This window comes from Pogona vitticeps, chromosome 12 (genome assembly GCF_051106095.1).
Source record: "Pogona vitticeps strain Pit_001003342236 chromosome 12, PviZW2.1, whole genome shotgun sequence".
NCBI lineage: Eukaryota > Metazoa > Chordata > Lepidosauria > Squamata > Agamidae > Pogona > Pogona vitticeps.
In genome coordinates this window covers 21,998,334-22,016,502 of record NC_135794.1, presented here as the reverse complement: position 1 = coordinate 22,016,502, position 18,169 = coordinate 21,998,334, and the positions used below count along the sequence as shown (strand labels likewise).

The following is an 18,169-nucleotide window of genomic DNA, read 5'->3' as shown; positions in this document are numbered from 1 at the left end:
ATTACAAGGTGCTAGTCTGTGGCATACTCTGTGGATAGCTCAGGGGCTTAGGCATCTGGTTGTGGAGTCAGAGGGTAGGAGTTTGATTCCTCCCACCCCACCCCGTACCTCCTTGGCCAGCCCAGGTGGCCTTGGGCAAGCTGCACAGTTCCAAAGTGGCCCCAGAAAAAAGGAAGGGCCAACCACTTCTACCTTGAAAACCCCGAAAAGGGTCACTATACGTCAGAATTGACTTGACAGTGCATTATGATGATTGGCCCCAGACCCTGAACTCACCGGTGGCTCTGGGTGCATGTGTTGGTCTCCATGCTGCCGGTCTTGACATGTTTCTCTCCATGGAAGAGTTTGGTGAGGAACATCCAAGGCACGGAGAAGGAGTGGATGTGGGAGGACCACCCTCGTTGATGGCACCAGAACTAGCTCTGGATGCCAGCATCTCTCAGCTTCAGCCGCTTTGTTTCCATGAGATCATGTTTTGCTTCACGCATTTTTCATGTTTGCGCAATAACGGAGAAGGGACAAATTCCAGAAGATTTTTTTTTAATCCCCCGAGGAAATAAAAGGGGAAAAAATCCCCTCCCACAAAGAAACACAAACAAAACCACCACCAAGAAAATCTTTGGCATCTCATCCAAAGCTTTGACAACTACCTGAGCACATTCACATCCCCCAGTGGCTGTTTCCCAGAAATGCTCCACAGTGTGTTGGCGTATGTGGATGGGGCAATCCTGCTTGGACATCTCCCATGGCTCAGAGTGCATTTGCTTGTGCCGGGCTCCGGTGTAGCTGATGAGCAGACCCGAGTCAAGCATGAGCTGCTGCTACAGCTTTGCGTGGCAGTAAAAGCCCTTGCACATGACACTCTCTAACATGCTCTTCTTTGGGTTGCAACAATTTTTAAGTGTGGGATGCATGTGGGCTGTTGAGCCTTTCCTCCTCTCCTCTGGTTTGTCTTCCTATTAAATATTCTTCCCAAATGCCTGTAGAAACATTTCTGACCTCGTAGTAACCTGGTAGTAAAGCGTGAGAATGTAACCTTTTGAGATTGTCACCATCAGAATTCCTTGCAGGATTCTGGGGGCAGAAGTCCCCATCACTCCACAAAAAACCCCTCCAAACTCTGGCCTATGGTGCGAAAGAACATACTGAACCCCCTCTGTTTGTTCTATAAGTTGAGCATGGTTTAAATCAGTGGTTTCCAACCTTGGGACCCCAAATGTTCTTGAACTAAAGCTCCCAGAATCCTTTGCTTCTCGCTGTGCTGGCCAGGATTTCTGGGAGATACTTTTTTGGACTCTTATCCTAGCTGGGCGGGCCCTGGTTTTCCCCGCTCTTCCCAAATTCTGATTTTCTCTATGCTGTTTTTGCAATCAACATCCCATTAATTCCAGATGCATCTTATAATCATCTTGCGCTATCAAATCCAGCTTGGTCTTTCTCAGTTACCATAGTGAATCAACACAAACCTTGCCGGTGACCCAGTGTCAGTACTGGCCCCAGACAGAAGACGGTTGAGTCATGTATTTTGGTGCTTAGCCAATCGTACTGGTGCAAGGATCCAGCGACGAAAGCTTCAAACATCTCAGGATTAAAATGCAATGGGGTTGGGAGGCCTCAAGGTTGACCTCACCAAGGATCCGAGCATTTGCAAGACCTGCAAGGCATGATGTATATACGTCTATCTTATACATCAAGACTTGGGCAACCATAGATCTCATTAACTGACCAATGTGCAGAAGCTGTGTTTTAGTTGCCATGGGAGAGCAGATAAACGTTATGTCCAAGAAAAGAATAAATAGTTTTTTTCTATAATGTTTTTTCCCCTCCATAATTGGGTTCTCCCTCTCCTCTGAGTACATGGAATAAATGACACCCATGTGTTTCTAACGAGGCAGACACAAGGACTCGATCTGGGTTCCTCGCTGGAAAAGGACATTTCTCCAAATAACATGCTAAAAGGGACATGGTGGCACTGTGGGCTAAACCGCAGAAGCCTGTGCTGCAGGGTCAGAAGACCAGCAGTCGTAAGATCGAATCCACGCGACGGAGTGAGCGCCCATTGCTTGTCCCAGCTCCCGCCAACCTAGCAGTTCGAAAGCATGCAAAGGCGAGTAGATAAATAGGTACCACCTCGGTGGGAAGGTAAACAGCGTTCCGTGTCTAAATCACACTGGCCGTGTGACCACGGAAGATTGTCTTCGGACAAAAAACGCTGGCTCTATGGCTTGAAGAGCGGGATGAGCGCCGCCCCCTAAAGTCGGACACGACTGGACAAAAATTGTCAAGGGGAACCTTTACCTTTACCTATGCATTCGTCTAAAAGAATACTTTTTGGTTCCTTATGGGGTGTTCAAAGGCCACCTTTCCCTTGAGGGTATCTGACGGCGACTGGAGTGGGGAGCACCTCATGGATCATCAAACAGCTTCCCATGGTTCTCACAAGACAAGGAATAAGAGGGAGCGGTGAGACTCATTCACTTCTTATAAACGTTGGGTGAAAGCATCCTTTTCCCTCAGCTTTGGAGACCTGTCTTTCCAATTGTGCCATGGGCTTTGGATTAACTTCTCTGGATTTGCTCTTTCCAGCCACATGAACACAAGAGCAACATTACAGAGATGATCAACAATGAATTCATCCCATCTTGTTGTGGAGACAACGGTCCAATGTTCGAAGCCAGAGGAAGACAATAGGGCCGCCGTGTTTTGGAGGAGTTGGGAAGAAGCATGAAGACTTCAGGACTAGCCAATGATGTTACACATTACACCCCAAGTTTCAATCTTGCTGTAGGAGAGAACCCTGCTAAGAAAACCTGGAGCTCTAAGCCTTGTGTCATTATAACGTTAGAAACAATCTCCAACCTCTAGTTTCATGATGAGGAGATCATCCTGTTGAAGACAGCAGGCTATCTGTGTGCACAGGGAGACAGTGACTATGCCCTTGTGCCCATGCTGAGGAAGAATAATTGTGTGTATGACACTCTCTCTCAGACCATAAAAGCAAAAAGAGTTCTGCTCACAGAGTTTAGCTGAATTCCACCCAGGAATTGTGTAGAGGGGAGCAGATAATTGTTTTCTCCAGTAACAATATCTTGTTTCTGCTCACCCTCTTCTAATGCACAGTACTTTACGGTCACAAACTTGCCATTAAGACCCATTAAATTTACAAAACACCTGCCTGGGTTAGAGATTAAACTGGTTTGTTGAAATGGATCAGCGTGGCTTCCTTTGTTTTTGGAGTCTGTTTCAACACATAACTATGAGGACCACCATGATCAGCACTGATCGTATGGTAAGATTTCCCCCTTATCCACAGGATCAGTATCCACTGATTCACTTATCCATGGTCTGAAAATATTAAAAATAATAAAAGAAACATTCTAGGAAAAAAACATATTTTCACATGCATTACCAGAACTGACCACTAAAGGGAGCCAGAGAGCATGCTATGAATACTCCCAGGTTACTAGTGGCCAGTTCTGGTAATGTATGTGAAAATATTTTTTTTCTGTTTTTTTCTTCTGTTTACCATACTCTCTCTCTCTCTCTCTCTCTAATCTGCACGTGTGTTTGCTATTATCCATGTTTTCCACTATCCACGGGGGTTTGAAACCTATTCCCAGTGGACATAGGGGTCCTACTGTATTTCAAATTTTGCTGCCACACTGCTGGAGGGGTTATGATGAAAGGGCATGCACTGTTCAACCTGAAGTGCAGAGCTTTGAGAAGCGGGGCGTAAACCTGGGCCTACAGTTTGGGCAGACCTTCCCTTTAGGCAGGGATGCCTCCGGAGAGAAGAGAGAATAAGTAGCTCTGGGCCTTTCTGCTCTTTCTTAAATCTGGAAGGAGCTCACCTGTTTTGATTGCCTCCACTCAGAACGCTAGTGTCAGCAAAGCGCCGGGCACTCCCAATAAATCTCAATTCATTTGTGCTCGTGCAAGCACTTAAGGAATGCAAAGCAGCCAAGGAGTCTTTAATCTCACGCAGAGCACCTTCCTTATTTTCTCTTTTTGGCAGTCAGGTCTTAATTGCGATGGTCAGTTGTGCCATCAGGGTGCAATCAGATGGCTTCTTTTTCTGATTGCACCAGAAAAGGGACACTTTGTCTGGAGCGATTTCCCTTAATGCCACCTTTCCCTCTGCTGGGGAACCGCTCTGACCTGGCCTCCAAAAGGAGGAGACCAACAGCTGGCCTCCTAAGGATACAGATCTGGGTTAGGCTGCCAAGCCTTTCCCCGTGCATCTCGCAATCACCGGGAAACAGGTTTCACTGAAGTGGCCCCAAATGTGATCAATTTCACCCAGATCAGTTGGCTGCTTTGTGCTCCTTTGCTCTCCGAAGCCAGTGTTTGTCACAATCAACCAGATGTGCAGAGATAATATCGGTGGAGTGATCTCAGAAAAGCAAAGGAGGCCTTCAGAAACAGCGCAGCTACCAAACCCTTTTTCCAAAGTCAGAAATAGGGGGGTTGAGTCTCAGGACTCGCCATTCAGTTGGATTGAAGTTGCACCAGTGGCTCAACTCATTATTTTCCCCCAATGTTTTGGACTTGACTTGCAACTCAGAACCCACCCACCCCTCCCCTTTTTTTTCTGGGGAAAAGAGCTTGTTTTTAATAGGGACTTGGACTTGGTATCAAAGACTTGGACTCGGGACTTGAGTCTCAGACTCAAAGACTTGCCAATATCCCTGTTGAAAATCTTAGATGTCAAAATGATTTCCAAATTTCCACCCTTTCTGAGATGAGGGGGGTCAAGAATGCACTTCCCGTGTTGTAGCTCCACTAGGATTTTAACCCCTTCTCCATTCTTAGCAGAAAGAGACAAGAATGCTGTGTTCCAGGTCTGAGTTAGGAGAATCAATTATATTACATTAGACTTCAGGCAGGGGAATGTATTGCTGAATACAATAACATCTGTTGTTTTTTAAATGTGTTTTCAGTATTGATTTCCTTTACCGTTTTAATATAATCCTTATTTAATTCCTTTTTAAATATTTATATACTTGCTGTTTTTTAGCTTTGAAATATTGTCTTTTAATTGTTGTAAGCCAGTTTTTTTAAGGAGAAAGGCAGGGCAAACATATTTTGAACGTACATACATACATACATACATACATACATACATACATACATACATACATACATACATACATACATACATACATACATACATACATACATACATACATACATACATACATACATTTTTTTAAAAGCTGTGTCTATAAGTGGAAAGTTATAACATGTACAGAAAGGACATCTAGAACTTTTCTCTTTTGATGTATTAGGTTTCATTTTAAAAGAAAATCCTCTATTATCAAATTTCATAGCTGGAAGCATCCCTGGGGACCATCGAGTCCAAACTGCTGTTCAGGGCAAGATTTGTAACGCCGGATGCAATCACAGCATCCCTGATAGAGAGCTTGTCCAGCGTTTGCTTAAGTGCCTCCATCAAGGTGAGCATGTTCTCTTTCAGTCTGTTCCACTGAGTTGAAAAGCTCTTCCCATTAGGACATTTCTTCTATCGCTGAAACCCATTAGGATTTTCTTGCACTGTTGGGGGGGGGAGGGGCTCACTTCTGCCCCCCCCGGGAGCCATCTGCTCCATCTTCTGTATGGAGGCTCTCCAGATGTTTAAAGTAGGGACTAGAGATGGGCATGAAACCAAAAACGAATCAGGAAGTTCATTGAAAATTTCTGGTTTGTTGGTTCGGGTTGGTTCGGGTTTGTCAAAACCGATGAACCCAAATCAACTTGAATCACAAACTTTTTTTTTTTTTGCAATGTCACAAACCTCCTGGTTTGTTCCCACCTGGCCCCACAGCCTGCATCCCGTCCTCTTCCCACGGTCCCGCACCTCCCTACCTTGTCCTGTTGCCTCTTTCTCTTTGTCCTTCACCGCCATCTTCAGAGACAGTAGCCCAGCTTCTGCTGTCTCTCAAGATGGCAACACCAGAGGAGGACCAAGAGGAGGAGGAGGTGGCAGGACTGGGAAGGGAGCTGACAAATTTGGGGGAAGGTTTGCGGGTGCGTGAAAATTCCAGGTTCCCTCTCTCCCCAGGCATGAACTATTTTCAAAAAATGAACTGGTTCATGGCTCGTTTTTTTTTTTTTAAATAGATGGTTTGTAGTTCGTGGGTAGCCACGAACCACAAATCACAATTTTTTGTGATTCGTGCTCATCTCTAACAGGGACATAAAGAATATTTGATTCCCCCACCCCACCCATTCACAATTTTTTTTGTTGCCTTGCCACAATGTCCCCACCCTCACCCTGCTTTCCACCAACTCTTTTTCACAAGCCATGGCCGTATTCTGCTGAATGTCCCTTTTAGGCAACCTCTGCATACAAAAGAGACCGTTCCTGTTTTGCACAGGATTAGCTTGTCATAATTCTGCGTAGATTGTTTTTTTGGGTCTCCCCCCTCCCACTGTGGGATAAAAATGATACCCAAACTTCAAGGAAAAAAAGAGTCCAGTGAAATGTCTTGAAAATAAATAAGTCGCTCGCCGCCACCCCGTACATTTTCAAAATCTGTTGAATGTTTATTATTCAGCAAATCAGTTCTTAAGATCCCCATACGTAATGAAAAGCAAACCGACATCCACATAAGGCAAGGGAGGAACAGAGCTGATCAAATTGGGAGAAAGCAGAGCATGACTTGATCTGCTAAATAAATTTTGCAGAAAAGAAATACATCCAAGAAAAATAACAATCATGCACAGAGAAATCTCAGTTCCAAGGGGAAAGTGGGGTTTCTCCTGCCTCCTGCGCCTAGCTTCTCACTGAGCAGGAGAGGATGCTGGTTTCATGTCCTTAATTTAAAATCAGTTCTCACATCTCTTCCCCCCCCCCCCCCTTTTCTCCAGGGTAAACCTACCCAGTTCTAGCAACGGTTCCTCATGGGAGTTGGCTTGCAGTCTCGGCAACATACTAACTGTCCTTCTTTGGATATGTTCAAGTTCGTCCAGATCCTTCTCGAAACAACATTCATGCATTTCTGACTTGTGGAGTTATTCTTTTTTCAATGCGCTGCCAATTTTAATCCCACTTCTCTCCAAACAACATTTTTCAGGCTGGAGACTTTGCTTACCCCCAAGCTCTTTCTGTGCCTCTGTCTCAGGGTTGACCTTATGTGGATTCGTCACGCGGCTAGTCATACCTCTTAATTAATCCTGGGGTAAACTCTCAGTGGTGGTGCTGTTGCTTCCAGCCTACGCTAGCTTATTTACCAGGCTTCCCTGCTTATGTTGTTGCTGTTATATCATGCATAATATCTGTTTTTAGCCTTTGGGAATTTAGTTGGGTTCCTTCCATTTCTGTCATTTAGCCTTTTTTTTAATCACAGCCCCTTGGGGCAAGACCTCTGCTTCAGCTCTGTTTCGCTTTTTTTCATTAGTTGATGCATCCAGTCCTTCTCAGAGAGGAACCCAAAGGATCCTTATCTTGATTTTCACATGGGTCTTGATCCTGTATTTGAAGAACGATCAATTCTATGTTTCCAGGAATCCAGTGGGGCCTGGTCTTGGAGCAGCTCAAGGAAGAGGCCAGATCCGAGAACTTCCTCTACTGAGATATCTACCCCTGAAACCTCCCTACGCTGGGATTCTGGAGTCAGCCAGAGTGGAGGTCTCCATACATACAACAATGTTGGCAACTCCTGTATGGGTTCTCCCCTACTTTGGGTTCCGATGCCTTCCTCCCGGAGTTCCACAATCCATGGAGATGGTGGACCAAGGCCTTCTCTGTCCCTGGGGCCAAGAGTCTAGCTTTGAAGGCTCAGGACAAGGGGGCGTGACATCCACAGCTGTGTCCTTCAGCACCTTGTTACTCCTGTGAGGTCAACAGCATCTTCCATCCAAGGCAGATCCCTACCTCTTCCTGAAGGTAGGGCTGGCCCTGGCCGTCGAGACACCTGGTAGGGGAAGAGATCACTATTATTTTCCCAAAACACCAGGCACAGTCAATCAAGATTATAAAAACATAGACTGGTATTCTACACCAGTTTTAACTGAAAACCTAAGTATCTGTTAAATATCGATGCAGTATGCATGCTGTTCGTAATATTGCTGTGTGGTTTTTTTTTTTGTAAATCTGATGGTGTTATTTCATCATCATCATCAAATACAAGACACAGTCTTTGACTGGTATTATATAACAGATACCAGTTTTATCCAAAAACTTATTAATTAGATGTTGGTGTAGCATATATGCTGTTCCTAATATTGTCAGTTTTCGCAGATGTGATGGTGTTATTTCAGAGATCTGCAGCATTAGAATACTTAAAATATTTTATAAAATTCCATGGCATTATTCTCAGTGCCCTGACACCTGTGGGGACCTCTGAAATGTGTTCCATCCACAAGCGAGTAATTTCTGTTGCCGGGTCTCGGTGTTTTGTTAAGATTTCCAGTTCTTTATCTCCGACTCTGGTTATCCCCTGGAACTGCAATGGCAACGATCCAGACATTTTGTCCATCCATTACTGTTGTGTCTGCCATGCTACGCTCAACACGTCAGCCCATTTGAATCTGGAAGTCCCACAATATCTTAACTTGGCCATTTCGTGACACCTTATTTACTTGATGTTTCCATGGATTCTTTGGATGCTGGCCGAATATATGTTTTTTTCACATTGACCCGTGTATTAATTTTGCAACTCATGTCTAGCTTCGTGGACTGGCTGTGCAATCTTTCAACCTTCACAGAGGAGGTGTGACACAGTTCCGTCATCGTTGTCGTTGTCATTGTCATCATCATCATCTTCATTGTAATCATGATAATCATCATCATCCCTTTAATATGCTGAAACCAGTGGTCCATTAAGCCAGTGGTCCCCAACCTTGGGCCTCCAGATGTTCTTGGACTTCAACTCCCAGAAATCCTGGCCAGCAGAGGTGGTGGTGAAGGCTTCTGGGAGTTGTAGTTCAAGAACATCTGGAGGCCCAAGGTTGGGGATCACTACATTAAGCTAAAGAGGGCTCCATCTCAGGTGAATTGGCCAAGTCTTACCTGCCTCCGTACCAAAGCGTGAGGACTCCGGGGCCTTGCTTTTGCTCCTCTCCTGTCGAACTCACAGCCTCCGAAGTGGGTGGGGATGTGGAGGATGGGGAAAAAGCATCAGCAAGCCACTGGTGCTGCCCACCCTCCCCGGGCTATTCCGCACCTCCTCCCTGCCCACCACAATGGCCACCAGCCGCCTCTGCCGAGATCACCAGAAGGGACAAGAAGGTTAACCAGTCGCCATCTGTAAACACGCCCTTTTTGTCATCTCGGTTATCCCTCGACCGCCGACGATGTGCCCTGAGGAGTCGTTGGGAAACTCCTGCCTAAATGGAACATGAATGTTTTATGAATTCAGCCCCAGTGAAGTAAATTAAAGGGTCATTAATGGGCTCATTTAAAGCGCTTGGCACTTGGTGCTGAATTATGAAAACTAGCATGCAGTGTTAAAAACCAAATAGAGTGTTAGGAAGAGGGTGTCTTATTTTATTTTATTTTTAATGCTCCTGATTGGGCTTCTGGCATTTTGCCTTCGGACCTGCCTAAACAAACATGATGTTTAACCATGGTTGCCTACACTTCCCTTAACCACAGTTTACCATTTTATATATACAGTGGTGCCTCGCTTAGCGATGTTAATTCATGCAGAAAAAAATCACTGATAAGCAATAACATCGCTAAGCGGAAATAAAAAGCCCCTTGAAACGCATAAAAATGTGATTAATGCATTCCTATGGGCTTAAAACTCACCTTTAAGCGAAGATCCTCCATAACGCCGCTATTTTTGGTGCCTCTAAAGCGAGGAATCCGTGCCTGAAAACAGCGGGTGGCCATTTTGTTTACCTGGTGGCCATTTTGAAACCGCCGATCAGCTGGCCGAAAATGGGGGCTTTGCGATGATCACTTCCCTGCGATCATCGCAAAGCGATCACTTTTGTGATCGCAAAAACAGCGTCGCTAAGCAATTTCATCGCTATATACACACACACACACACACAGAGAGAGACATGTCTGTCTGTCTGTATGTCTGTCTGTCTGTGTCTGTGTGTTTCTGTCTGTGCTATGTGTATAGATATATAGATACAGTGGACTGTATAATTTTAATTAACCATGGTTACACAGAACTGTTTCACAGAGAAACGATGGTTTCCCCATATTTCCAAACTGTCTACTTGAAATACAGGCATGGGAGATTCTTTTCAACCTGGTGAATGAATTCAAAAAGGGTCTTGAGGGCTTTATTCCAGATATAAGTGGGGCTGGGACAACAGGAAGCATCCAAAGTGACATAGACATAGCTGGATGTAAATATTGCCAATTTGCCCCAATAAAACAGCAGCCAGGCACATAAAACCTTTCCAGCCTTCAAACCAGAGCATTTTCTCCATGTAAAACCTTTTCAGTTTGCAAACCAGAATTCCTTCTCCATGCAAAACCTTGTCAGTTGTGCAAACTCAGGCTGGTGTTCATGCAGAAATCTTACTGGTTTCTTTCTTAATCATCCCTAGTTTTAGGCATGTCCATGTTGAATAACTATAATTCTTTCCATTAATATTTCTCAGGTGTTGTCCATATAGTGGTTTATTTTTCTCAGTGTTTAATTTAATTTCAAATTGTTGTTTCTCACATTGAGCCTTTGTTTCTGTTTTTTTCAGAGTATTCTCCATCAGTGCTCCTATTCAATGCAGAAGTCTCCCAGGATAAGAAAAGAGAGCTCAATCCACTCAATCCAGAAATTCTCAGGCTTTAAATAGCTTCTTATCTCCATCACTAATGAACTGAAAAAGGCAGAAGTGGAAGAAATTCTGACACAGGATGAGGACTTCCTATTGCAACTCAGTTTTGTAGGCTGGCCATTTCCCTCTCTTGTTTTCAGGTGCCAAGAAGATACTGGCACTGTCTATGGGGATAAAAACTGAGCTTGGCATGGTACATAGCGGCTTTGTGTCCGAATGTTAGCCATGGTGAAGGTAACAGACACTGGTGAACATTACCTCTAGTACAACCAGCAGTGTTCAGAGCTGGGCTTTCTGCCTTCCATTTCCCCATCATCATGCCTTTCATTTATTCTTTTACTTTTTTTAAAAAAATGCTTCAGGAGTGCCAGAACTCATCTCCCGCCAACTGATCTCAGTTCCTTTGGCTTCTCAGCCCCACTTCAGGCTTCATGCTGACGAAGGCAGAGGCCCATTGTGTCTCCACAAAAGTGTATTGTCTGCTGTGCAGGGTGTGATCTGAAGTGACACCTCAGGAACCATGCCTGGCTTTCTTTTTGCCTACAGCTCTGGCACACGGGCATGATGGATGTATTGTGACAAAGAGGGATTATGGAGTTGGGAGGTCAGCCCCCCACACGGCTTGTTTGTGGGCCCCCCTGCCAACAACCAGCATCAACCTCTTCCATAACAACATCCTTCTCCATTGTTCGTTGCCTGCTGCATTCCTTTATTTTTTAATAGCCTGTCCTTGTCTAAAAGCCAAGCTGATGCTGGCTCTTTCATTTAAAGAGATGCTACAGGAGGGAGGAAAAAAAAAGAAAGAAAAGAAACCATAACTGTCTTACAATATGTTATTCAACAGTTCATGAAGAGGCTCCTCAGCATGTGGAATGGCAAGCTGTGTAGTGCTTAGTGTTCTGATGCTTATGCCCTTGTGTCCATGTGTGCAAGAGGACTAAATCATGGACACTGTGTACACAGATTTAACTTCTGGTAGGGACCTCAGGGAGCTGGCTGGATAACCCGGTGGTTTAGGTATCTGGGTGTGGAGCCAGAGGTTGGGAGTTCAATTCCCCACTGTGCCTCTTGAAGAGAAGAGCCAGCCTGTGTAGCCTTGGGCAAGCTGCACAGTCTCAGGACATTCCTCTGGAGGAAGCGAATAGGAAACCACTTCTGTATATTCTTTACCTCCAAAATCCTGAAAAGAGTCACCCTAAGTCAGAATTGGCTTGATGGCACACAACACACATGGAGACGTCAGGAAGCAAGCTGAACCCCAAAGGATGAGGTTACTTATGTATCCAAAGCATTTCTTTATCACCTTTCCGCCCAGCGGAAATCCCAAAGAGATTTATAATGTGTGACACTTATTAGAAGCAGATCCAAAATATTTTAGAAAGAGAGCAAACCCATGTGCTAAAAGCCAGTCTAGGCATTTAATAAAGACCATTGAAAATGTAGGTTGAAGACTCAAGTCCCTATGGAAGAGTCCAGTTATAGCTGTTCGTAGGCTGCTCAATGGACGAGGAGCCAAACTAACTTTGCTTGGGAAAGAATATCACCATCAAGGTGCTGCTATCAAGATTCAAGAAGGCCCTGATGAAGTTCGTAAGCGAGGCTGATTTGGAAGGTTGAAATGGAAACCCCAACCCCCCTCCCCAATTTGGTCTAGAGTAATTTTTCCCCCTTGGATCTGAAGTGATTCACAAACTGGACTCATTAGACTCCCATTGACTTGGCCAGGAAAATCAAAAAGATTCTAACCTTTATGTCTGTTTGTCTGTCTGACTCTCTCTCTGTGTGTGTGTGGTTTTGCACTGTTGGACACAGATGTGGCAGATGCTTAAAAGCATCTGATGGGTATGTGGTCCTGATCACAGTGGAATGGGTAACTTCAGTTTTATAGTAAATCAAAGTGAATTTAAAAATCTGTTTTGATCCAGAGCACAGATGGACTTGAAGAAGACTCAAAGTGATTCAGCCTCCCCCCCCCCCCAATTTTTAAAGCAAAAGTTGAAGATGCATAGGTCCATGAAATTCAGCTGGTTTTCTCTCTGTTTTCAGGTCTATGAAGTCTCCAAATTTTGCATACATCTGTACAGCTGTTTTGGTACCCCAGTGCAAGTCAATGACCTGACTTAGTAGACCCATGCACAGCTATGATGACGACGACGACGACGACGACGACGACGACAACGACAACAATAACAATAACAATAACAATAACAATAACAATAATAACAATAACAATAATAATAATAATAATAATAATAATAATAATAATAATAATAATAATAATAATAATAATAATAATAATAATAATAATAATAATAATAATAATAATAATAATAATGGCATTGACCACAGAAAGAGGCCGTTTGCAGTTCTATTTGCTGTTACTTCAGAGTAAAGCAAAGTGAGCTGCTCCTAGACCACTCAATGGCACTTAAAGCACACTTGGGGTGGTTTACAATTCAGTTATGCAAACTGCACATTTCCCCACACCATCATCGAACTGGGTACTCTATTTACCAACCTCAGAAGGATGGAAGACCAATTCAATCTTGAACTGGGCTACGAATCCGTCAGGATTGAATTCAGATGATGGACAGAGTCTTCCTGCAGTACTGCAGTTTAACCGCTGTGCCACAAGGCCCTTTAAGAGTAAATCTATTAGACATGGGGGGGGGATGAGGGTTATTAAACCCACAGTGGCTCAAGATATATATTATTTTGATAATGGAAGGCAATATAATGGGGCCCTGTGTTCGGCTATTTTGAAAAGATTGATGTAATGCTACACTCGACATTAAGAGATAAGGGTATGCTGTCCATACTGTGGAGGGATATAGATCAATGAATTGTATATATTTTTTAAAAGGGAACAAAAAACGGCTTAGGCAGCTCTCTTTCAGTCATCATGTATGTACGTGTGTGGAGTGCGAGTGTTTTTCTCTGCCGGAACCTTTTAGGAAAATGAGATGTTCATGGGAAAACAGCAACTAGGAACCGTAGAACAGCAAGTTTAAAAAAAAAAAAGAGCTGGAGATACATCCTCCTGTCTCCTCTCCTCTCCTTATCTTTGTCCAGTTTTAGGTGGAATTTTAGAGGAGCTTTTGAAGGTGCCAAAACCCTGTTTTGGTAATACTTTTCAGCACCCTGGAGAGCTCCGGTTAAATTTGGAACAGATTTAGTATCCCTGTGAATTAGATTTTCAGCAGCCTCCATGGTTTCACCCAGTAGGCGAGTGGCAACGTTGACTGAGGATGATAGGAGCTGTAGTCTGATTAAAGACAATGGGGGTTGTATTACCCACACATCAAGATACAGTAGGATCCCCGTATACACTGTGGATTGTTCCAAGTCCCACTGCCAATACTGGAACACGTGGATAATAGCAAACACTCTGATCTGATCTGACTTGTTCTCATCTTATCTTATCTGTAGCATGGTAAAAGGGGGAAAAACCCACAAAAATATTTTCACATGCATTACAAGAATTGGCCAGAGACTATGCTATGTCTTCTTCACTAACAAGTATTCCTAGGATTGTAATACATGTGAAAATATTTTTTATCTGGACTTTTTAAAAATATATTTTTAATATTTTCAGACCATGGAGAAGTGAAGCTGTAGATCCTGATCCTGTGGATATGGGGGGTCCTGCTGTACTACCGGTTTGTGCAAAAACTCACCAACCTAATAGCAATGGTCCATGAACTGAGGTGAGCTGTTGAGGGACCCAAATTTCCTTGATGATTTCAGTCATAAATCAGCAAAGATCTCTTGCTTCCAATTGGTCAACAGCAGGAGGACCAAAATGGCTCCTCTCCCCCCCTTAAATTGTACTAATTATTATTATTTTTTAAAGAGCTTGCGATAATTAGAAATAGATTTTTACGTGTGTGAAAGGATAGCAAGATTCCTTTAGTGTTCATAGTAAAACCCACATCCCTCGGTTCAGGATTCTTTAACTTGAAGGGTATGTCTTTTGCCCCATGCTCCAGCCGGTCAATATGAGGGCTGTAGTTTGTGTTTTTTTTAAAGGAAAAGGAAAAAGCAAGTGGGCCCCACAAGCATAAAGTCTGCCCAAACCTGCATGAGACACCTTTTAGAATGAAAAATAGGAATAATGATTACGAATAAAGGGGGGGGGGGGGAAAGAATGCAAATTGAATTTGGAAAGGTTTTCTATGTCAAGGTCAAGTAGTGTTTGACTGTCATCTTTTACTTCTGGGCATTAAACCTCCTTTGCCAGGCTCAGGATGCGAACATTGGCTGGTGGAATATCTGGCAGCCCGGAACTCATTGTATCCAGCACCCAAAACTCGAAAAATCCCACAAACTGCACAGGCTTGGTTTACTCTGGCACAGGGATCACATATGCCAAAAGAATTTTTTTAAAAAAAGTGCATGACCAAAATGGATTTAAAATAAGCAATCCCAATTTGGGTGTTCGGGAAAAAAAACCCCTCTATCTAGCAAAAAAACTGCCCATTTTGTGTAGTTAATTTTTAATTCGGATTCAAACATACCAAACCTGAAATGCAAAAAAGGACTAGGACAACGTATAGTGAAGGCCTTAGTTAATAATTCTGGCTGGTTTAGAATTATTACTGCACTTAGTGGCTGTTTTATGGCCAGTTTTACATTGTTTCTAATTTTATGGATTGTTTGGTTGGGCTTTAATTTTTCAGCCCCAACTGTTGCTTTAAAATTGCAGTATTTTATTGTTATGGTGTGCGTAAAGTTTTATACTTTTTTATGTAGGTGGTTGTGGGAGGGAGATTACTCTGGAATATTTCACATAAAATCATTTCCGGGCTGCAAAATCGGGCAGCCATCAAGCATCCTACTTCAAAGAAGACATCTCTCTGCGTGGAGATATCCTCTCTCTAGAAGGGATGTTGGCAAATCTTCGTGTCTGAGTCCCTTATTAAAAGCAAGCTCTTTTTCCCCAGAAAAAAAAGGGAGGGATAGGTGAATTTTGAGTGTCGAGGCGCGTCCGAGCCATTGAACCCCAAATCAAGTATGACTTTAGTCCAACTTGACAGCAAATCCTGCAATTAAAGTTCCCGAGAAGAACTGTCCAGGTAAAACATAAAGAATTGCAAAAGTTAGGAGACAAGAATACCCACTAACAACAGGGCATGGAAGAATTAGTTTCAAGACTCCATTGATCCTACATGATCAGTGCTTATGGTTGAAGGATTCTGGGAGGTGTAGTCCAAGAAGTAACTTTTCCAAGCCCTAATCAACACTTAGGTGGACCACCAAGCACGCAGATCACCTAGTATCACTTTGATACGGCAGGTTTCGTTTCTACATAATGCTAATTTCTTTTCTGATTTTGCCCATTAACTAGAGCTGGATAAAGTTCTCTGAAGAAGTAATTAGGACTCCCTATATATTCGGGGGGGAGAGTGTCACTGAGAACAATGGTGATATTTCACGTCCCCCTCCTCATTGCATGTGTACAAACGTCTGTCCTGGAGACTGTACGCCTTGCAGCTGGAGAGGTGGGCATGTTTCGAAAGCAAAGAGTTACTTTTAGTCAGTTTTCAAAGGCTACCTGCAATAGCGCAATGCAGCAATAGCGCAAGCTCGCCCTTGAATCACACCTGGCAACTGCAAAAATAACTAGACAGAGTTCTACTGAAAAAGACACCAAGTTAGCACTTGGTGGGTCACTTTCTCAAGAAAACCTAGCTATACTTTTGTTGAAGGAAAAGGCCCGTCATACACGATTCGTCGTTCACAACTAGTTTCTTACAAGGGCCCAAATGTTAAGAGAAAACTGTGCCCTCTTTTTCTGGGGATTCATTTGGGAACAGGGGTAAAATGAGTCTGGATTTTCTCTAGCGGCTTTCCAGTTCTGTGGTTCCATGCTTCCGCTTTAATGATGATCATGCGCCATAAAGTCAATTCTGTCGGCAACCCTTTCCAGGGTTTTCCAGGTAGAGAGTACTTAGAAGTGGTTTCCTATTCCCTTCTTCTGAGGAGTGGGCTCCCTGGGGCTGTGCAGCTTGCCCAAGGCCACCCAGGATGGCTCTACTTCATAGGAGGACCACGGAGGAATCAAACTCCCAACCTCTGCTTCCACGCCAGATGCCGAACCCATTGAGCTAGCTTTTATTTTAAACAATAATTGAGAAAGAGAGAGCGAGAGAGCGAGAGAGCAAGTGCTTGTAATTCTTAATGGCAACATCCATTTCTTCCTAACCCTTAATGGTAGCAATCCAGCAACACCCTGTCTTACCCTGTCTCCTTGCTCACCCGCAGACCCCTACCAGCACCCACATCACCCATGGTGAAGGACTGATTCTCCTTCCTTTCAATTACCTCTTGATAAGGAACCCCCTGTGGCCGCCCGCCGCAGAGTGGAGGTGACGAGATATAAATACTCATTTAATATCCATATAATTGTGGCTATGAATAGATCCCAATTAATGGGCCCTTCCGGAGGAGAAGGCTGGGGGTGCCACAGACTGAGAAAGCAGGCTGACACTCCGCATCGGTCGGAAGAGACTCAAGTCTGAAAGAAGGCTTTTGCAAAACTCCCATCTTCTCCATAATATATAACTCTATGGACTTGCATGAATAAGTTTTGCATCTTTCCTCCTGTTCTATCTACAGAGGGACTTTGTAAGCTTATAAGAAGTGGGTGCTTTCCTGGATGAAACTGCCAGTGTCTTGAGTGGTTTCTCTCTTTGACAGCCAGCAGCTTCAGGATGTAACCACTGCCCTATGAGGATATAAAAATCAAATAATTGGAACAGGCACTTTCTGGCATCCCTGTAGGAAGGAGCCTATGTCTTTAATAGGCAACATTTCAACAGGTGTAGATTTTTTTTACCATAGGAATGCCATAGTCAGCATGCTTTCACCTGCTAAATTGCTAAGTTTTTTTTCAGCTCAAAGTCAGGCTGTGGATTGTTGTTGTTGTTTAGTCATTAAGTCATGTCTGGCTCTTTGTGACCCCATGGACCAGAGCATGCCAGGCCCTCCTGTCTTCCACTGCCTCCCAGAGTTGGGTCAAAGTCATGTTGGTTGCTTAGATGACACTGTCCAACCATCTCGTCCTCTGTTGTCCCCTTCTCCTCTTGCCCTCACACTTTCCCAACATCAGGGTCTTTTCCAGGGAGTCTTCTCTTCTCATGAGATGGCCAAAGGATTGGAGCCTCAGCTTCAGGATCTGTCCTTCCAGTTGAGCACTCAGGGTTGATTTCCTTCAGAATGGATAGGTTTGTTCTCCTTGCAGTCCAGGGGGCTCTCAAGAGCCTCCTTCCGCACCACAATTCAAAAGCATCAATTCTTTGGCGGTCAGCCTTCTTTATGGTCCAGCTCTCACTTCCATACATCGAAACTGGAAAAAAGCTTTGACGATGTGGACCTTTGTCGGCAAGGTACTGTCTCTGCTTTTTAAGATGCTGCCTAGGTTTGTCAT

General features: G+C 43.9%; 1 long non-coding RNA gene across 1 annotated transcript; it reads left to right on the top strand.

Annotated features, from left to right (window-relative positions):
* The first annotated feature begins 2,312 nt into the window (after positions 1 to 2,312).
* On the top strand, positions 2,313 to 10,936 carry LOC144584605 (uncharacterized). Its single transcript, XR_013538964.1, has 2 exons — positions 2,313 to 5,456; positions 10,660 to 10,936. It is a non-coding gene; the product is annotated as an uncharacterized LOC144584605 (long non-coding RNA).
* Positions 10,937 to 18,169: the final 7,233 nt, after the last annotated feature.